This window comes from Otolemur garnettii, unplaced genomic scaffold (genome assembly GCF_000181295.1).
Source record: "Otolemur garnettii isolate 467f Iridium unplaced genomic scaffold, OtoGar3 scaffold00020, whole genome shotgun sequence".
Taxonomy (NCBI): Eukaryota; Metazoa; Chordata; class Mammalia; order Primates; family Galagidae; genus Otolemur; species Otolemur garnettii.
This window is the reverse complement of record NW_003852415.1, coordinates 3,217,097-3,239,241: the sequence shown is the minus strand read 5'-3', so window position 1 is coordinate 3,239,241 and position 22,145 is coordinate 3,217,097.

Genomic DNA, 22,145 nt, shown 5'->3' with positions numbered 1-22,145 from the left:
AGAAGTCTTTGCCTTTCTGTTTTTATTTTTCTCAGCTTCAAAGTGGGTATAGGAATAGCTGTGTACTCTCCCTCATAGACAGAGCCATGATGAGGCTGAAATTTGACATGAGTGAAACTATAGATGGCTTTGCAGATGTAGTTTATTCTGATCATGAATGTTATCCATTAGTTTAACAATTAATTTTGCAGAAAAGCATTACCTTAACTTTGCCACTCAAGTAATTGTCTACAGACCAGCAGAACTGGCATTGATTGAGATTTGTTAGAACTATAGAATGTACCTGCTATGGATTAAATGTTTGTGTCCCCCCATAGTTTATATGTTGAAGCTCAAATCCCCAGTGTGATGGGATTTGGAGGTGGGGCCTTTGGGAGGTGATTATGTCATAAGGGTGGGCCCTCATGAATGGGATTGGTGCCCTTATAAGAAGAGACATGACAGAAATAATCCCTGCTCTTCACCAAGTGAGAATATAGGGAGAAGGCAGCTGCCTACCAGCCAGGGTGTAGGTCCTTCCCTGGTACTGATTCTGCTGTCACCTTACTCTTGGACCTCTCAGCCTCCATAAGTGTGAGACATAAATGTTTACTGTTTAAACCATGTAATCTGTGGCATTTATTTTAGCAGCCTGAACTAAGGCAAGATCTCATCCTATACTTACTATACTTAATACTGTGCATTTTAACAAGATCTTGAAGTAATTTATATGCACATTAAAGTTTAGTATGAACTGGAAGATGTTTAGTTGAAGTGAATTAAGAAAATAGCAAGAATCCAGCCTGGGCAACATAGTGAGATCTCATCTCTACAGAAAACAAACAAAAAAATTAGACAGGAATGATTGTATATATCTGTAGTCCCAACTAGTTTGGAGGCTGAGGCAGGATAATTGCTTGAGCTCAGGACTTTGAGGTTGCAGTGAGCTATGATTGTACCACTGCATTCTAGCCTGGTGACAGAGGGAAATTTTGTCTCAAATAAAAGAAAGAAAGAGGAAAGAGGGAGGGAAAATAGTAAGAAAAACAAGTTCTGGGATTTGGGTGGGTGTTAATACTAATTTAGTTTAGTTCAGTGTCCCTCATAATATGAGAAGTGGCTGCTGTGATGAGCCTGAATCATGTTAAGCAAATCTTTCCCAAAGCTCAAAAAATGTAATTGTATCCAAGTTATTCCACAAAGAGGCAACTTGAAGTTGCAACATAACATCCCTGTATTTAAATCAGCCAGGACAGGCTAGGTTATACTGCTGTAACAAACAAGCTGCTGTTTCAGAGGCTTTAAGACCCCAGAGGTGCACGTGTATCACAGTGGGGGTGGGGGCTCTGCTCAGTCACTAAGGGTCCCGGAGGGCAGAGCAGCCAGCATCCCAAACCCTGCAGAGGAAGAGCACTCTGGAGGGTCTCACACTGCTAGTGGTCAAAGCTGAGCTCGGAAGTGACACACAACACTTTGTCTCTCAACTCATTGGCCAAAGCCTGTCGCCTGACTCCACCTGGGCACAGAGGGGCAGGAAGCACACTCTCATCCTGTGGTTGGAAGGTAAAGAGCTAGAACTATTCCGTGAATTGTGCCACTAACCACCAAAGGTTGCTCCTACAATGGTCAGGGCAGTGGCTCCCAGGACGAATTGCCTGGGGGTAGCTTGTTAGAGGGATGATCCCAGAGCCCCACCAGGGGACCCTAAATCAGAACCGGAGTCTGTTTCAGCAGGCGCCCTGGATGATTCTGGTCTACTCTGTCCACACACCCATATTTGGAATTCCCTGGCTCACGGCTCTCCTATCCCTCACATCCTACCTGGAATATAAAAGGTGTTGTAGTGGTTTTCCAAAGCTGCTGTAACAAATTACCTCAAAAGTGGTGGCTTTGAAAAGCAGAAATGTATTCTCTTCTTGTACCAGAGGCTGAAAGTCTAAAATCAGAATGTTGGCAGGTCTGGGTCTGTCTGGAGGCTCCCTCGGGGAGGCAGCTGCCTTGGCGCCCTTGCCTTGCAGCTGTGGAACTCCATCTCCATGTGGCCTCCATCTCCATGTGGCCTCCTGTGTGTCTGTGGCTTCTCATTCTGTCTGTTGAAGGGCACCTGTCATTGCATTTAGAGCCCACATGGGTAATCCAGGACGATCTTGGCTTAAGATCCTTAACTTCATTACCTCTGCAAAGATCCTTTTTCCATATAAGGTCACACTGGGGGTTCATGCCTTTTCCGAGAGCACCATTTGATCCCCTATAGGCACTCATCTTCACGCTTAACCCAGCCTTCTGGTGCCCTTTCTGGCCAGTCAGCCAGCCAGCCAGCCAGTGGGCTTAGAGAGCCTCATGCCACAAGGGGTCAGGCTAAGCCTTGTTTCAGCTGCTTGGTGCTCCTGCTTGCTGAGAAAGCACCTCTGTTTGCCCAGCACCCTCTGAATCCACCGAGGGATCTTACTGACATTTCAGTGGCCTCAGACCTGTCTTCCTTTCCTCTGCCATGACAGCTATGCTCTTGAAAACTCCCAAGGTTGGAGAATTCCAGGTGGATGGTCATAGGCCATCGTGAGGAAAATAGGTGTGGGCATTCAAGTGATCAGACGAATGCTTATTTTTATATTCTCTAAAAGATGATAGTAATGACAGCACATTAAACAGAACACCTCAATGTCATTTGACACATCTCGAATAATAATAATGGCTCCTCAACAATTATTTTCCGTTTAAGTAATTCCTTTGCTCTCCAGAAACATTTTAGTGCACTCAATGAGATATTAAGCCAGGCTTGGGTTTTGAGACTGTGCCTGGGAAGGGGCACAATCCTTTCTGTGGGTGGTTCGCCATTCAGGGCTGATATGTTTGAAACTTCACAACATGAGTCCCCAAGCCACCCTCCCCGAGTCATCACCTAGGGTGACCTGCGATTACTCTCGTGGCTGAGGAGAAGCAAGTGGAAGTATACCTGAGGGGACCGGAGTTTGTCTCAGCAGATGCACAGTGGAAGGATGGGATTGCTAGGACCTCAGAGAACCAGACCCTGGCCCTCCTGTCAGCCAGGTCCCATGTCTCCGCTATCAGCTGTGTGGTCACCCTCTCAGAAAGCACCACCCAAACAGTGGCAGCTGGCACCTCCTTCTCGTTACACTTACTGTGATTTCTGCCAGTGGCCAGCTGGCTGCTTCCATGTTGAATTGGTGTCCTGTTTATTATTTTCTGTCCAAGAATGTCAGCTCCCTGAGAGTGAGGCCCTTGCCTGTCCCATCCTCTGCTGCTTGCCTGGTACCTTACGCATGGGTAGCTCTGAGTAGGTCTTTGAAAAATGTTCTCAGAAAGAACGAGTGTCCAGTGGCTGTGCCCCCAGCTGATCTTCTCAGAGATCTGCTTCTGGGGCATACAGAAATGTTTTCTTTGGGGCAAAGACAATTCTCCGGTTATTACTGTTTATTTCTTTTTTTACCTGAGAACTTTTCATAGCTTTCAATATGCAGATAAGAAATGTAATCATCAAGAGGGGAATTTAGTGTGGAATATTCTCCAAAATATCGATTTTTTGTCTTGATGGTTTGGAACTAGTTTTCCAGAAAGAGCCTAAGGTAAGCCCAGGTTCTATCCCCTAATGTGGTTGTGGGGCCAGGGAGAGCTCCCCGCTGGCCCAGGAACCATTTCCCTGCCTGGCCAAAGAGCAGTGGCACAAATTCTGAGTGGAGTCCTGGCCTCTGTGGTCGAAGCCCAGTGTGGTTATCTCTAAGGCATTTCACTGTGAACAAGTCATTTCTGCTCATTCCCCCCTTAATTCATTGGATCAACGGATGTTAGCTGAGTGCCTGCAATATGCTTGCACGCTGCTGGAACTGGAGATAAAATAATGAGGGGTGAAGACAGACCTGCCCTCTTGGAGCTCATGGCATAGTCAGGAGGAAAGTGTTACCAGACATCCCACACAGGGGGATAAAAATACAACCATGACAGGCTCTATGGAGGACAAGTTACCAACAGCACGTGAGCTCCTGTGATGGGAGGACTCGGCCTAGCGAGGGTGGAGAGCCGGGTCAGAGAAAGCTGCCAGAGCCGGATCTGAAGGAAGGCGAGAGCATCCAGAGCACAGGAAACTTCCCAGCTCGGCCCTGTGGTGGGAGCAGGTGTGGTGAAGTGTGGAGCTGCTGGGGCAGGTGGCGCTGGACCAGAGAGGGTGAGGACGTGGGAGCAGGCCACAGAGGATCTTGTGGGCCACGGCAGGGGGATTGGACTTTACCCTGAGAGCTGTGGGGAGCCACTGATGTGTCCAAACTCTGTGAGTGCAGGTGTGGACAGCACAAAGCTGACACATGGCCAGAGTTGCATTTTGAAAAAGCACCCAGCTGGGGAATAGATTGGAAAGGGACCAGAGTGGGCAGTGGTGAGTCATTTAGAGGGGAGATGGTGGTCATGGAGAATCAGCCCTTCAACATTTATGTACTGAGCACCTACTATATGCCAGCTACTGTTGAGTGAGCAGGGTAAGCAAAGGTCCCTCTCCTCATGGGGCTGACATTTTAGGGAGCAGAGAGACAGACAAGTATAATAAGTAAGTAAACCAGTATGTTGGAAAGTGTTATGTGCCATGGAAAAAGAAAAAGAAGTTGAGCAGGGTAAGTGAAACTGGGGTGGGGTGGGTGATGCAGGGATCCTAACCTCCCTCTGGGATGGAGCATCGTGTGTGGGGAATTAAGGGGGAGGGAGCAGTCAAGGCCAACTCCTAGGTTTTGGGTTTGCAACTGAGGAATGGTTTTTAAAAAGTGTATTAGACCAAGGATTACTTGTCTGATTCTGTAGTCCTGTGGGCTCTGAGCCAGCACCCCTGTCTGCTGCAGGTGGGCCTCTAATCTGGCTCTATATCCCCAGAGGGTTTCCTGTCCCGGACTTACCATGTAAGGACCTGGGGCCCCTTTGCTGTCTGTGTTGCAGGTTCACACTGTGGTCTGCTGGGGTTCCTGTTGCATCTCCATCAAACCCTCTCCTGGGGTTGGCAGCTTCTGTCCTGGGAGTGTGCTTGTGTTTGAGGGCTTGATAAACACGCAGTGCTGTTGCTGCCAGCATCTTCCATGCAGCCCGCCCTTGCTACTTCCTCCAGCCTGCTGGATGTCATCTGTCTCCTGGCAGGGGACCAGGGAATAAGCTGTTTGTGGGGTACATTTCTTGAGTTGGGCTGGGAGCCGGAATTCATGAGCTTTAGTTGCTGAGCTCCAGGATCTGCTTATTTCCAGGGTACCAGGCCTTCCCATGGTCAGTCGTTTCCAGGGACATCCCAGTGACATGAGGGATGGGGTTGGCTGACCCTGAAACCCAAGTGTCAACAATCCCTCCTGTTCCCTCTCTAGAGAAAGGCTGAAGCCTCCTGTCAGGCTCTTCTTGGGCAGATGCCTGGTGTGGACAAGGGAAGAAGATGGAATGAAACCATAATTAACACGCATCAAATGCTTCCTCTGTGCCGAAAAGCTTTCTGTGGATTATTTCATTTAAGCCGCAGAGCAACTCTATGAGGTAAGTGCTGCTAGCATCATCTTTCTCTTTTTAGAGGTGACGTCATGAGGCTTAGAGAGTTTGTACAAGCTGCCCAAGGTCACAGAGCCAGCAAAGCGCTGAGCCAGATCTGCACCCAGGCCAGCCCCCCCACCCCCCACGCTGATGGCTCGCCTGGAGGTCACCCGACAGGGGATCCCAGTGTTCAGACTGCTTAGTGCTGCAATTTGGAGCAAGTCCATCTGTTCATTCATTGATTCACCAAGTATTGATCAAGTGCCTTCTATGCAAGGCAGAGGACACAGGGAAGTGATGTCATCTTGGAAAGGCTGTCAGTCTGCCCACTGAGACAGACACATAACCACATTATCTGGGTTGCAGAGGGACAGGTGCTTTATGGAGCAGGAGAGGAGAAGGTGACAACACTCGCCTGGTGTAGGGGGGAGGGGTCCCGGAAGAAGACTGTGGCCTTTGTTTAGGAGAAAAGCATTTTCTAAGACTTTCCAGGTAAACAGAAAAGGGAGAGCAGAGGTGGAAGTCAGGAACCTACTCAGTGTTTCAGGGACTTCAGGCTGGCTCTGTGCTTAGAGCAGAACTCACAAAGTGTGGACCTGGGGCCGCCTACGCTAGAACCCCTGAGGTACGTGCACATTCCAGGTGCCACCCCAGCCCCACTGAATCAGGCTCTCTTGCTGTCGGGGCCCGGAAAGCTGCATGTCCCCAGTGCCTCAGGGGACTCTAATGTGCACCGCAGTGTGGCACAGGCAAGGACCAGCAGGCAGCAGCTGGGTCTGGCTTCAGGACAGGGTCAGTGAGCTTTCATGCGAGACAGCCAGATAGTAAATATTTCAGGCTATGAGTGCTGAGAGGAAACCGAGGATTCGTGTAGGTACACTTACATAACCATGGAGAATGGAGCCATTTAAAAATATAAAAACAGGTGGGGGGCTGCACTTGGCCCACTTTAGTTTGACCTTAGTCTGCCTGCTCCTGGTTTAGGAAGTTAACCCTGGGGATTGATGTGGGTGGGCATAAAGAGAGACAAACTAATGTCACATCCAGGGACAGAACTGGAAAGTGGAGCCCTCAGAGGGGCAGAGGTTGGGAACTCTGTCAGTGGAAGGAAGGATGGGACTGGCCAAAAGTTTGGATGGGAATGCAGGGGGCAGAGGGTGATCGGACCGGCTTAAGCACTTTGCGGGGGAGACATCACCAGTTTATTATAGCCGCTCCCGTCAAAGCGCAGACATGACAGTGTAGTAACACGAATGTAAACATGGGCAGGTGCCGGCAGAGGTCGCGTGGACTGAAGACTAGAAGAAGGCGGTTGTGCTTGGCCATTGGGAGCAGGTTTTGGAAAGAAGTGGGAGCTAGATGTTAGTGGGATTGAAAGGAATAGAAGGAGAGGAAATGGGATAGGTCAACCCAAAGAGTCCCCCTGTTCTGTCCTGATGAGTCCAGTGAGTGGTTCTCTCAGGGGCAGAGCTCAGGAGATGCACTGTGTCTTCCCAGCCCAAGATCAAGACCCGTGAGCAGAGCTCTGCCTAGCGCTGGCCACTCACTCAGGGGCTCCTCTGCTCGCCATGTAGGGAGGAGGGGCTCAGCTTCTCACCACATAGGTCCTCAGCACTTCCAAGATGCAGGGATTGAGCACACATTTGTGGAAAGGAGAGAAGACTGTCCTTTCCAGGACGTTTGTCCTTCCAAAGGTTCTTGGAGGCAAGAAAATGATGGCACTCACCCTTAGAGGTAGACGCCCTCAAAGTGTGAGCAACCTTTGCAGGTGGATTTCTGTCCCAGTGAGGTGGTGAGAAATGTACTGGCTGGGAAGAAGGACGCCAGAGTTCTAAACCTGGCAGCCTCATGATCCTATCAGATGATTTAAGCTGAGACTGAAGCTTGTCTCAGCAAGGTGAGGGGCTGGACCCGCTGATCTCACAGGTATGATCTAGCTTTGAAATCCGGTTTCTCTAGGATGTGTGGGTACGTGGCTCTGAGTATTCTCCATCTTCAGCGTCTCATTCAGAGGCCTCCTCAGGTTCTGTCCTAGGGGCCCAACCAGGTGTGTGCAGCTACTGCCCCACCTCTGCCTGCCTGGAGGCTTTTTTTAGCACTTGGGATTCATCTGCTTCAAGCCACCTCCGGAGCTCCCTGAACTCATCTGAGCTTATTTCATGTCCACGTTTTCCTTGATTGCTGGGGAAGTGAGAAAATAAGGATGATACGATGGCTTCTTCTAAAGCTTAAGTTTTTTTTTTTTTTTAATAGAAGGAATTTTTCTTTATTCAGAAGATATTACCTCCTCCCATTTTAATTATTAAAACACCCTTTTTTAAATAAAATGATGGTCATAGTAGAATGGTAGGCTTTTCTATAGACCATACTCAGAAAATTAATGTTTCGGCCAGGCACGGTGGCTCCTTGCACTCTGGGAGGCTGAGGCAGGAGGATGACTTGAGCTTAGGAGTTCAAGACTGGCCTGAGCAAGACTGAGACCATGTTCTACTAAAAATAGAGAAATTAAGCTGGAGAATGTTCTTCTGAGCAACGTATCACAAGAATGGAGGAAAAAGTATCCAATGTACACACCCCTATTATGAAACTAATTTATACCTTTTATATGAAAGCTATAACCTAATAACAACCTAAAGATATGGGGAAGGGGGAGGGACGGGGGAATGGGTGGAGGGAGGGGGATTCGAGGGTTCACTTCTGTGGTTCATCTTACAAGGGTACAAGTGAATCTTTCTATGAGCAGAATATGAACATTTTAACACAATAACTAAGAAAATTACATGAAGGTTATGTTAACTAGTTTGATGGAAGTGTTTCAGTTTGTGAAAACACCACACTGTACCCTAGAAGTGCATTAATGTACACAGTTACCATTCAATAAAAAAAAAATAGAGAAATTAGCCAGGCATCATGGTGGGCACCTGTGGTCCCAGCTACGTGGGAGACTCTACCTGCAACTTCACAGATGAACATGTGCCGGGCAACTGCCCAGTCCTGGTATTGCATGTGACTCAAGTCATAACCAGCACAGATGTTGGGACTTTGTTTACATGACCACCAAAGCCATTCTCTTTTCCACTGATGTGAACCTGAGGGTGGGGGAATTCAGGCTGCAGCAGTTGCCAGCCATTCTGTTCCTGTACAGAACCTGAGAATGAAGCCAGCAGAAAGGAAAACAGAGCCGAGAAACTGGCTCTTTTCTTCTTCTTTTTTTTTTTTTTTGATACAGAGTCTCACTTTGTTACCCTTCGTAGAGTGCCATAGTGTCATAGCTCACAGCAACCTCAAACTCTTGGGCTCAAGCAATTCTCTTGCCTCGGCCTCCCAAGTAGCTGGGACTACAGGCGCCCGCCACGATGCAATGCCAGTTATTTTTAGAGATGAGGTCTTGCTCTGGCTGAGGTTGGTCTTGAACCTGTGAGCTCAGGCAATCCACCCGCCTCGACCTCCTAGAGTGCTGGGATTACAGGCGTGAGCCACTATGCCCGCCCCTGAGAAACTAGGTCTGGATGATACTTTTTGAATCTTTAGACTGACATTGTGCCTGAGGAGAGAATCTTAGATTCAAAACTTCCCTTTTTGTTTAAGCCTATGTTTTGCTACTGGTAGGGAAAGAACACTGACTAAATATACAGAAGACATCTCAAGTCACTTCCTCCCTTGCCCTCAGGTTCCCCATCTGTCAAACCAGGAGGCTGGAGTCGGTAGCTCGCTATACATTGCCAGGTGTTCGTGCTTAGCAAAGAGTGGTGACTTTGATCCAGTCTTTCCCTTGCAAAAAGTCCTGAGTATAAATTTAACAGTAAAATGCTAGGAGAAGGGGACAAAATGCTCTGGGACCACAGAGAACATCTTGGAGAAGACCTCACTGAGGAGGTCTCATGAAGGTAGCCTGGGTCTTGAAAAATGAGGAGGGGATGGCATTTTAACAAAGAGGAGAGAGTATGAACGAAAGTCCAAATCAAGAAAGCTCACAATGTGCTTGGGAAACGGTTCGTTATGCTCAGAGCTCACAGGATAAGACAGGAAGGGATATGGGCTATAGCCTGGGAGAGGCGAGTGGGGCTGGCTGCCATGGCCATGCCTGAATGCCATGCTGGGGACTTCAGGCTTTCCCCTGCAGGAGAAATGCAAGCAGGTGAGACTGATGATTAGACGTGCATTTGGAAAGATCACCCCTGTGAACAAGGAAGACAGATTGCCAAAGGGGAGACAGGCAGGCAGCAGGGCCCGTTGGGAAGTCACTGCAATTGTTGCAGTGAGTAATGACGAGACTAAACCATGCATTCTAGAGTAATTTGCAAAGTATTATGTGCAGGATAGGCTGGATTGGCATATGGCAGGTGCTTAAAGCGCGTTTGTGGAATAAACATTGGTGAGTGATTGGGAGCGTGCTATGGAAGGGGATAGGCTGCTCATCGGAAGGTAGGGGCAGGGTATGGGTGGAAGAGGGTAAAGAAGGAAGTTGGTGGAGTGTCAAAGTCCCACTGAGTCTGAATTAGGACCCCAAGTGCAATTTTAGCAGAGCAGCAGGGTGGGAAGCGACAGCCAGTGTGATGCTTCTTAAAATGGACGGGGGCTGAGGGAAGAAGAGTGGGCAGGAGGGGAGCAGAGGAAGTGGATGGAGCAGCTGCTGGTTGTGGGAAGAAGAGTGGGCAGGAGGGGAGCAGAGGAAGTGGATGGAGCAGCTGCTGGTTGTCTTCCAAGCTCCTGTTCCCTCACTTCTTACTTCCCAAGAGGACCCCGATTTTGTTAAGGTTTCCAACCCACCCTAGGGAAGCCCTTTGGACTCAGGGTCACAGGGATGGGTGCTGTGGATCTAAGCCAATCTCAGCATCTCACTCTTTTTTCTGTTGACGGGCTCAAGTCCATCAGTGCAGAGCACTCCCCTCCCCTGGCTGCTGATTTATTGCCTAGGGATGTGCACTTGACTTTATAGTCCAATCAGACTGATTGAGGGAAGAGTTTTTCTGAATAAGGATGTGTGTGGCCTTGGCTGCTGCTGGTGGCCATATAACCATCATGAGAGAAGCCCGTCCCTGGCAGAGAGACGAACCCTGACCGCTGGACACTGTCCCACATCTAGGCTTGCCATTAATGGGAGACAATACATTTTATGATTGTTTAAGCCATTTTGGTTGGGTTTTCTGTTAGATGTAGCTGAAAGCATCATGGATTTTATTTTATTTTAGGGATTCCTGTGGAGGGTTAAGGAGGAAATATTAGAGAAGAGAAAGAGATTAAGGGCTTCAAATGGAGAAAAGGGGGAGTTGGTGGATCAAATTCCCAGGAGGAGTGGAATGATTGTACGTAGTACTCAAACCCATTGACAGAGGAACTGGAAAGAAATAAGCAAACTTCTTAAGCTGCTTCTCCTCTAGGCAAGGAGGGGAGCGGCTTCATTGACAAACACACCAGGTAGCAAGAGCAGAGGAGGATCATTCTCCTGGGAGTAATCAGAGGCGCCTGCAAAGGAGAGGGGGAGTCTGAACGGGGCCTGGAAGGACACGTGGAGTTGGGGCAAGGCATGGAGGGATATGGTGTCAGGCGCTGTATTTCCACTATCTTGCTTAAATGCCACATCCCTGTGACATGTGTTTCAGGCACAGGGAGAGAGACCAGTTTGCAGCAGGGAGCTCAAGATGGGAAAGGTCAGATTGGGATAAGGTCCTAGAGGGCCCTGTGTATACCAGTTTGAGACCAGTAACTTTAATGGGCTTGGAGCAGTGTTTCTTAAACCTGAGTAAATTGAAAAGAAGTTTTTCCTAACACCACGTTTTGACTTAAAATCATTATTAATACACATATGATAACACCTAAATATGTACAACCATAAAATTAGGTATAAATTCTGTACTGGTTAGTTTTTTGTGTAGATTTGAGTGGGTGAAAGGATGGTAAGATAGCTGGTAACCACATTTCTGGGGGGGTGTCTGTGAGGATGTTTCCAGAAGAGATTAGCATTAGAATCAGTAGACTAAGCAGAGAAAATCACCAACGTGGATTGGCACCATCTAATCAGCTGAGGGCTGAGATAGAAGAAAAAGGCAAAGGAGAGGCAAATTCTCTCCCTCCTCTCGAGCTGATACATCCACCCTCTCCTGACATCAGACACTGGACGCCTGATTCCTGGGCCTTCGGACTCTGGGGTTCACCCCAGTCCTATCCTTTCTCGGTTCTCAGTCCTATGAGCTCTGCCTGGGACTTTGGCCATCAGCTCCCTGGGTTGCCCAGCTTGCAGATGGCAGATTGTGGGACTTCTTGGCCTCCATAATTGTGTGAGCCAATTCTCATAATAACCCCCCTCTTAGATCTCTCTCTCTCTCTCTCTCTCTCCTGTTGGCTCTGGACACCCTTGACGAGTACATGCTCCTTATGCTTCTATCTTTTATATGAATCATAAAATCAAGCTCAATTTATAAATTAAATACAAAAAGGCACCAAACTAATAAAATTCAACATTAAGTTAATGGACTAGAAGATGTTTTGCTGAAACTGTTGCTACTCGCAAGACAGATAAAGCATTGACTGCTACTGAGAGTGGTGCTGGTGACCAGCTCCCCAGGAAGAAAAGTAACGTGTGCTGATGTCTGCAGCGTACCTGCTCTCACCACGGAGCCCGCCATAACCGCTGTATTGAATACCAGGCTCTCAAAATATGGGCGAATTTAATAGTTGGCCCTCATAAGCCCAAGCAGGCTGACCCCAGCACAGCACTGCCTTACAGCACAGGTTCGTCTGAACTCATCAGGCCTGTGTTACTGTGGAGTCAGATAACTCAGTTGCCCCATTTCTGTCCTGTTCCAGTTCCTGTGAAATCCATGTTTCTATGGGGCACAGTGACCTACACACACAGCTCTTGTCTCGGAAAGACTTATTCTTTAATGGGCTTTTCACCTAGCTATCACCTTTCTCCTAAACAAGGAGAACTCCAGAAAAGTCTCTAGGTAATGCTACCTTTCGAGATAATCATTTATTGAGCTGAGGGGTTTACCAGTAATTTGACTTCTGCTTAGATGAGTGCATCATTCTTATAAATTAGTCATTATTGTTTTTTCAGGTATTCCTCACCACCCAAATAGATTCAGTTCCAAAATCCATAGAGCGAGATTTAATTTGTTTTTTAAAATGTTTATTTATTTATTTATTTTTAAGAGACAGGTCTCACTCCGTGAGTGCAGTGGCCTCACTGCAGCCTTGAACATGTGGGTTCAAGTGGTCTTTCTAATTCAGCCTCCTGCATAGCTGGGACTACAGGCACACTGTCTAATTTTTATTTTCTATAAAGACAGGGTCTTGCTTTATTGCCTAGGCTGGTCTTGAACACTTGGCCTTAAGTAATCCTTCCATCTGGGCCTCCCAAAGTGCTGGCATTATAGGCATGAGGCACTGCAATAAAGTGAAATTTTATGTAGCTAAATTTTACAAAACTATTGGTTTCTGGGTTTTAGATAACAAATACCGAGAGTTTAGAAATTAAGGGATATCAGCCCTCCTAAAAGAAAATTTGAATTTTATTCAATTCTTGAGTTCGATAGCAGGAGATAGCTATAGTCCTACTTGGCATCCCCAAAATTGTTAATTAAAAAATTGTTAATTAAAGTAAACATGAGTTTTGAAATAGTCTGATGGTATTCAGTTATATAAAGGTATCTTCCAGATTATCCAGGATATGCTTATATTAATTTTTAGGTAAACTTTTAAGTTAAATCTTGGGAATTCCACTAAGAATGCTCTTGGCTGCAAGTAACAGAAAACTCAGGGAAGAGTGGAGTAAACCTGGGATATTTATTGCTTAATAAGATGTTCTGATGCAGACAGACTTCAGATTGGCCTATGTTGTGCTTTGAATATGTCTCCCATAGTTCACATGTTAGAAACTTAATCTGTAGCAGTGTTTTTTAAGGATTTTTTTTTTTTTTTGCAGTTTTTGGCCTGGGGCCAGGTTTGAACATACCACCTCTGGCATATGGGGCTGGTGCCCTACTCCTTTGAGCCATAGGCACCACCTTGAGAATTTTTTTTTCTTTTTGAGACAGTCTCACTATGTCACCCTCAGCAGAGTGCTATGGCATCATAGCTCACAGCAACCTCAAACTCTTGGGCTAAAGCAATTCTCTTGCCTCAGTGTCTCAAGTAGCTGGGACTACAGGCGCCCACCAAAATGCCTGGCTATTTGTTGTTGTAGTTGTCATTGTTGTTTAGCAGGTTTGAACCTGCCAGCCCTGGTGTATGTAGCTGGTGCCCTAGCCACTGAGCTACAAGCACTGAGCTACTTTTAAGGATTTTTAAGAAGCGATTAAGTCATGAAGCCTCTGGCTTCACAAATGGATTTATGTCATTGTCACAAGAGTGGCCTTGTTACTGAGAGAAAGGGTTTGTTATAAAAGTAACTTTGGCCCTCTCTTGCCCTCTCCCACCTGTGTGATCCCTTCTGCCATGTTATGATGCAACAAGAAGGCCTCACCCAGTCTGCTCCATGATCTTAGACTTTCTAACCTCAATGAGAATTGTGAGCCAAATGCACTTCCACTTCTATTATTTAGGAAGGATCCAGCCTGTGGTATTCCATTACAGCAGCACAAAATGAACTAAGTCTGCTCTCTCAAAAAGATATTAAGAATCCAGATTCTTCTGTTTTTATCATCCTAGAGTACTGGTGTTTTGGTCTGATTTGTGTTGCCTCAAAGTCATAAAACGGCTGCTGTGGCTCCAGGCATTGTGTGGTTATTTGTGTAGAAAATAAGTAAGTGGCAATTCCAGACTCACTTGTCTCTTTAATGAAGAAAGTATTTTTATAATCCCTGTAGCAGTTTACTCATCTCAAGATCCAAAACTTGATCCCATGGCCACCTCTAGCTATAAGAGAGATTGAGCAATAAAAGTTTTCCAAACTTTATAGCAGACAGCAGCAAGGGGACAACAGGGGAAGGGTGGAAATGACTGTCTCACTAGCCAGAGAAGACAATCTCAGTGAAATTCGTAGGCCCTCTGTGTGTACATTTGTGCAGTACCCAATGCCTGGGTACCCAAGCTTGAGAATCTGGCTCAGGCAATGACTAACAGTCACAATCACTGGTGTTTTGGAAGCATTTACAGGGTGTTATGGGGAAGAGGAGTCCCTGGGAAGACAGACATGCACACAGCTCTTGTCTTGGAAACTCTCTTTAATGTTCCTCTTCACCTAGCTATAAACAAGGAGGATGCCTGAAAAGTCTCGAGATAATGCCACCTTTTGAGATAATCATTTACTGGGCTGAGGGGTTTACCAGTACAACACTGTGTGGGGTAAGGTTTTAAGGGTGTTGGATTGTTAATGGGAAACTCCCCTATCTTAGAATCAGGAGGATTGATTCCATCTGGGAGGCAGTGTCCAACATCTTCAACTAGTGTATATTGAGCCCCTCCTCTGTGCCAGGTGTGCTGAGCACTGGGGACGCAAAGGTCAGCAAAAAGCCAAGGCCTTCCACTCAGTCCAGTGGGGGAGATAGATGCTAGTCATGATCATACAGTGAGGATAAGGCATGAACTCTAATGCTTGCTGTGGAGTCAAGCGAATGGTGTTAGGACAGTATATGGCAGTAAGACCCTCACCTAGCTAAGTGAGGGGTTGGCGAGAGAGTTGAGGAAGGCTGGACTGTGCATTTGAGTGCAGAAATCTGTCCATTGTCTCACGATCATCAGAATGGAGGCCTCTACACTCCCTGCACAAGGTAAAATATTTTTGTTATTATTAATGCTATTTTTGTTACATGTTACTGTTGCATTTTCCCCATAGTGAAAAAGGTGGGGGGGAAGGCACCAGGAGACAGCCAGTTCCAGAGTCTCACCCCGTTTCCATCCATTCCCCACGAGGTGTGCTGCCAAAGACTGCTGCTTGTTACTGACCGGCGCCGTCTGCAGCCGTGTCTCAAGGCAGGCCGTTCAGCTGTCTGGACACTCCTGGGCCCACAGCCCTGCTGGCTTATTCAATGACGGGCAGATGAGGAAAGGTTTCTTCATACAGCCAGGCCCTTCGGGCACAATCAGAAGACCACTCCAGGTTGGGGCTGGGGAGAGTGGCAGGGAGTGACTGTTCTGTGTGTACCTGTGTGGGTTTTTCAGGGTAGAGTTGGGGGCTTGGGGGATATCCGGTCACTGCTCTTACCTTGTTTCTATCTATCTGATTATAGGAACATGAGCAGATGTAAAGATGACTCCTCAAGAAAGCAGGACTTTTAGCAGAGGATTTTCGGACGTATATTCTCCTTTGTGACAAATATTCAGCACATGTCTGGGAAGGTGCCCATAGATCTTGGTGAGACTGTTACAGTGTGCTTCCAGTGAAAAGGGAAAATACTTCCGTGGGGGTGTCAGGAGGCTCAGGTCCCAAACAGGGTTCTCCCAGGGATCTGCATAGGAGCTTTGCTCTCTGAGCAGTGTGTCTACAGAAATCTGTGGCCTTGGGCCCTTTCTGCTGCCTGGGTAGCTAGAGAGGTAGCACAGAAGAGGCTCTAAAGGCCCATTTTTCCCGGAATAAGACATTCCAACGACGAGCCTGAGTCATCTCTGGGGTTCCCTATGCTGGGGAGACACTGTTCTCTTTTGAATGGACTTACAGCTGAGCTTCTCTGGAGGTTAAGGAGCCACAGGCCTGTGGTGGAAGTGGCCACAGCTTGGGAATGCTCCAGGATACAAACATACAAATAGAGCTCCTGGCACTGTGGGAGAGCCTGGTCACTTGGGGCTTGGGGCAGTGGAAAGCCCACTTGCCTCAGAGTTAGGAGAACTAGTTGTAGAAGCCTCAGATAAGTCACTTCACCTTGGGGCATCGCAGTGACTTTGCACAGTGGCTGACACACAGTAGGTGCTCAGTAATGTTTGCAAAACCTCACTGATCTGTAAATAATGCCTGTCTGTTTATCTCCAAAAGTTGTGGTATATATATGGAAATGTCTAGAGTGAAAGGCGCTGTAGAATCTCAGGGCATTTTTCAAGTCATACAGAGGACCTAGTGCAACGTCAGGCTTCCCACCTAGCATCTCCCCGGGTTCGTAGAGCAGGTACCAAGCTCAAGAATATTGTTCTATTCCTGTAGGTGGGGTCACTGGACCTTGGAGGGGTAAAATAACTCTAGTCAAGTCAAGTGTCCTGCCCTGCAGGGGGCAGAGCTGGGGTTTGAATCATCCTGCTGTCAGAAAAGCAGTTTCCAAGAGCCTGGCTTCAAGAGGGAGTGGACCCAGGCAGGGACATGGAGAATCTGGGAGCTGGGGGTGTCGGGCCCCAGAAAAGTGGGGAGACTTGTTATGACTCACAGAGATGGGCACAGACACGGAACATGTCCTCAAAGGCAATTTCTCCAACCCACTGCCCAAACCCTGCCCCCAGCCCAGGGCTGGACCAGGCTGGACCACCCAGATCCCTGCCCCCCACCACCCCTGCTCTCACTGTCTCCCTGGGCACTTCCGGTCGCCACCTCCTGCCTTTCCCGCTCCTGCTGAGTTCTGTCATGTGAGCCCCCTAATTTAATAGGTTTGTCTCATTATTTTGATTAATCATATTAACTCATGTTAATTAAGAGAGAGATTTAAGCAATGACAGAGGTTAATGGAATCAGCCCCTGTTCTTCTCTGGCTTTTGTTGGGGGCACTGATGGGCATGGGGGGACGAAGAGGGACAAAAGGGAAATGGCACATCAGCAGGGAAAAGCCCGGGAAGTCCAGGGAGTCCGCAGAGAAGGGGGAGAAAGGTATCGAGGACACAATCAGTTACCAATCAGAGTTTCCTTCTAATTGAATGTCTGATTTTATTAATGATGGAATTTATAAAGGTTCTTAAGAAAAGAAAAGAATTTAGTCAGTTCAGCAGTTAACTGTAAAAATTAATGCCGAGGATATAAGTTAAAAGGGCCATTTTATTTGTCTTTCTTTTTCTTTTTTTTCCCCCCCTGGTGGTGGAGGATGAAGTTGGACTCATCACCTCTGAGAGCTTTTCCATTTCTGGGTTCTTTTTATTTGGTGCAGAGGAAATAGTTCCAGCACCTTAACTTGACACTGTTACTGCAAAACCCCATACATAGCTATCTCTGTGAGGTCCCCTTTCCAGAGGAGGAAGCTGAGGCTCAGAGATGTTTGATCACTTGTCCCAAGCATCATAGCTTGAGAGCCAAGGATCTGGGATTCCCACCAGGCCCTCAACTACCACGCCAGGGAGGTCCCTAATGGCCATGAGCAGTATTCCTCACAATTGGCTTTACAGCTGGGAGAAACCTTCGGGACCAGGGGATGCCTCTGTTTGATCACAGTGACTTTGGCTGGGACATCCTGGAATAGACTCCATTGGACAGGACCTTCTTTGGGGATAGGGGAGGAGGGAACAGCAGACATGGGAGCACAGTTCTTGCCAGGTTGAGGTTTCCAAAGTTGGCTTTGCCCCAACTGCATATTCTGTCCTATCCTGACTTTCAGGTTGTCCTGGGGCCAAGGAGGTCTGGTGTTATGGGTTGAATTGTGTTTCCCCAATGATATATTGAACTCCTGTCCCCTGGTACTTGTGAGTGCACTCTTATTTGGAAACAGGGTCTTTGCACATGTAATCGAGTTAAAGTCATATTAAATGAGGATGAGCCTAATTCCATCCAGTAAGACGGTCGTCCTTATAAGAAGAGAAGAGACAGACACGAACAGAGAGGGAAGACGGCCACGTGAGGAGGGAGGCTGGGACTGAAGTGATGCTGCCACACGCCAAGTGATGCCTGGGGCTACAGGAGGCTGCAAGAGACAAGGGAAGGATCCCCCTCTAGAGTTTTCCGAGAAAGCACAGCCTGCTGATGACTTGATTTTGGACTTCTAGCTCTAGACTTGTGAGATGATAAATTTCTGTGGCTTTAAGGCTGCTGGTGTGTGGTGCTTCATTACAGCAGCACCAGCAAACTGGTAACACCTGCAAAGGCTTGGCTGGGACTGAAACTCGTTGCTTGCTGGCTGATGCTTCTTCAGTTTAGATTTCTGTCTCTGTTAAAATGCAGAAAACGTTCTTTAGGCTGTTGCCTGTCCTTTACAGATAATAGGAAGGAGAGTGTGATATGCCTGGCACTTCTCAGGGTCACACAGGGGAAGTGCCACCAATGCCGTGAATGCCAACCTGGATCCAAGCTTGCCTAGGGCAGCTGGGTGCCCAGAACTGCTTGAAGCCCTGGACCCCAACCCAGGTGTCTTTTTCCTGGGTTCAGAGTACCTGTCTTGTGTGATTTTTGCTTGGGATATGTGGGGACTCTTCATGGCTTGTAAATGATGATAATTCTTACTAAAGTTAGGGCCAGTAGATCCCCGAGTTTCCCCATACACATGAGAAGCTGCAGACTCTGGTGTGGGGATGACCCCCCTTCCCCCTGCTGCATCACTAAGAGGTCTTACACACCTTTATGCTTTGCCTACAAGTGGTCTCAGAATTCAGCATTCCAGCTGATCAAAGTTGATATTTTAAGATTCATTTATTTGGTAAGTAAATGTTTATGGAGGGCCTATTAGTGGTAGCCTTAGTGCCACACACAGTGGTGAACAACACAGACCGTCCTGCAGTCTGGAATAAACTTTTTGAGCCATTCCTGACTCAGTGATAAGACCATTTGACTTGGAATCAGAAATCGTTCCTACTGGCCGGACGTGGTGGCTCACACCTGTGGTCCTAGTACTCTGGGAGGCCAAGGTGGATGGATTGCTGGAGCTCAGGAGTTCGAGACCAGCCTGAGCAAGAGTGAGACCCCTGTCTCTACAAAAAATAGAAAAACCAACTGGAGGTAGCAGAGCACATGCATAGTCCCAGCTACTCAGGACACTGAGGCAAGAGGACTGCTCAAGCCCAAGAGTTTGAGGACGCTATGAGCTATGACGCTATGGCACTCTACCCAGGGTGACAGAGTGAGACTGTCTCAAAAAAAAAAAAATAGAAAAAGAAAAGAAAAGAAATCCTTCCTACCACTTGGACAGTGTACCTGTCTAGTATCAGTTTTCTTATCTAAAGTGAAGATTGAGCTAGATTACTTTTGTGGTTCTTTCCATCTCTAAACTCAAAACTTTCCTCCTGAGAATCAGATTCAAGACCTAGTGTCTCAATTAACACCTAAATCTCTACTAATTAGAACTCTAGGCAGTATAATGGTCATCTGGGTAGGGAATAGCAGAGGTCTTTGGAAAAGACCTTTGGTTGCACCTAGACAAGTCACTGCCTTCCCCACCTGGGCGTGATTCCCCTGAATCAGCCAGACATTCCCCTCCATCTGTGCTCAGAGGAAACTGTGTGTGTGGAGGGAAGGCTCCAGGGAGAAAGGCAAGTGAGTAGAGGCTTAGAGAGAAGAGTCTAGGAGGCGTATCTGGTGAGTAAAATGTAAGAAGACTCAGGTGATTTGTGTAGGGTAGAGGCAGTAGGCAAGGGGCAGGGGGCAGTTGGGTCCAGGTTATAGCAGGCTTAGATCACTGGGTCAGGGACGACAGCCCTGGGCACTTATGTAATGGGAAGGTAGGAAAGGCTGAGTGCTGCTTGGTGTTGGAGTGTCATGGTTAGGATTGGGCTTCTGAAAGATAATCTGTTGATCCCATGTGGGGTGGCCAGATAGAGACAAGGAAGGCATATGTGATGGGAATACAAGCTATGATTGGATTACCTGTATTTTGCATTCTTTCCTCCTTTCTGTACTTCCCCAGCAGGAATTATTCTTGCTGTGAACTGGCAACTATCTTTTACATAAACAAAGGAGTTTTATATTTACCTGAACATTCAGCCTTCCTAGCAGTCTTCATCCTGAAGGTTTTCGTAGGTTTTAGTTTCCATCTGGCATCATTTTCCTTTGGCCTGTAGAAATTCCTTTGACTTCTCTTATAGTATTGATTAGCCTTTATTTGGATGAAAAGTCTTGATTTCTTCATTTTGAAGAATATTTTCACAGAAATCAAATTGTCAGCTGACAATCTTTTTTTCTAGCACTTTGAGTTTGTCATACCACTGACTTGGAGTGTTCTGGACAAGAATTCTATATTCATCCTTATCTCTTTTCTCTTCTATGTAACAGATCTTATTATTCTGGCTGCTTTTAAGAGTTTCTCTTGATTATTGGTTTTCAGAAATTTGATAGGATAGCCTTTCCGTGCCATTTATTTTCTTTAGCGTCCTGGATTTGTGGGCATATCATTTCCATAAAATTTAGGAATTTTCTTCAATTACATTTTCTCCCTCCCCATTTCTCAGATTTAAATTACAAACATACTAGACTGCAACTGATACTGCCCCACATGTCATCAATTCTCTGTATGTGTGGATATGCGTATTTATATGGTTATTTAGAACCTTTATGCTTTATGTGCTTAGGTTTGTATAGTTTCTATTGCTGTATTTTTAATTCTTGTTTTTTTTTTAGACAGAATCTCACTATGTTGCCCTTGGTAGAGTGCCATGGTGTCACAGCTCACAGCAACCTCAAACTCTTGGGCTTAAACAATTCTCTTGCCTCAGCCTCCCGAGTAGCTGGGACTACAGGCACTGGCCACAACACCTGGCCATTTTTTTTGGTTTCGGTTGCCATTGTTCTTTAGCAGGCCCGGGCTGGGCTGGAACCCACCAGCTTCTGCGTATGTGGCCGGCGCCCTACTCACTGTGCTACGGGCGCTGAGCCTGTATCTTTAATTCTTTGATCGCCGCATCTTTTGATTTTTTTCTCCTTCAGTAACTAATCTGCTAAAAAGCCATCCAATGGGTTTCTTTCTTTCTTTTTTTTTTTACTTTTTTACTTTGTGGATTTTGTTTTAAATATTACATTTTTCAGTTCTAGAAGTTTCATTGAGTACTTCTTTATTTCTCTCCTCATTATATTCATGTGTTTTTGCAACTGGCATCTTGATTGGGGGCAGTCTTGTGGGCAGTCTTGTCTTTTTGCTGTGAGGTCTGTGCTAACTCCAAGGAGAGTCGGAGCTGAGTTAACTCGTAGGATACTCCTTGTTGTCTCCACAGAATTGGAGACCTGCTTGGGGTGGAGGACTCACCAAGTTGGTGTCAGAAGGGTTGACAGTATAGAAAGATAGGGTTTTTCCTCTACCATCCATGCCAGAAACGGAATGTAGATACCATCACTTCATAGGCCCTGCTGCTTCAAGGGACCAGTCTATCTGGAAGACCCTGGTGCATCTGGCAGCTCCCAAAACAGTATCTGAAAATTTTTCCCTTGGGATATGCCCCAGGCCATAGATCTAGCCTCTTCCTTCCATCTTAGTGCCTGACCCTAAATAGGGGCTCAAAAAATGCCTGCGTCCCCACCCTTCCCTTGTGGTATATTCTCGGCTACTTTGTCTTAAAGATGACTATAGCTGGCTTGGCACCTGTAGCTCAGCAGATAGGGTACCTGCCACATACACTGGAGCTGGCAGGTTTGAACCCAGCCTGGGCCAAACAACAATGACAATTACAACAACATAAATAATAGCCAGGCATTGTGGCAGGTGCCTGTAGCGGCAGCTACTTGGGAGGCTGAGACAAGAGAATCGCTTAAGCCCAAGAGTTTGAGGTTGCTGTGAGCTGTGATGTCACAGCACTCTACTGAGGGCCACATAGTGAGACTCTGTCTCAATCAATCAATCAATATATATATATATAAAAAAACTAGCCAGGCATTGTGACCAGTTCCTGTAGTTCTA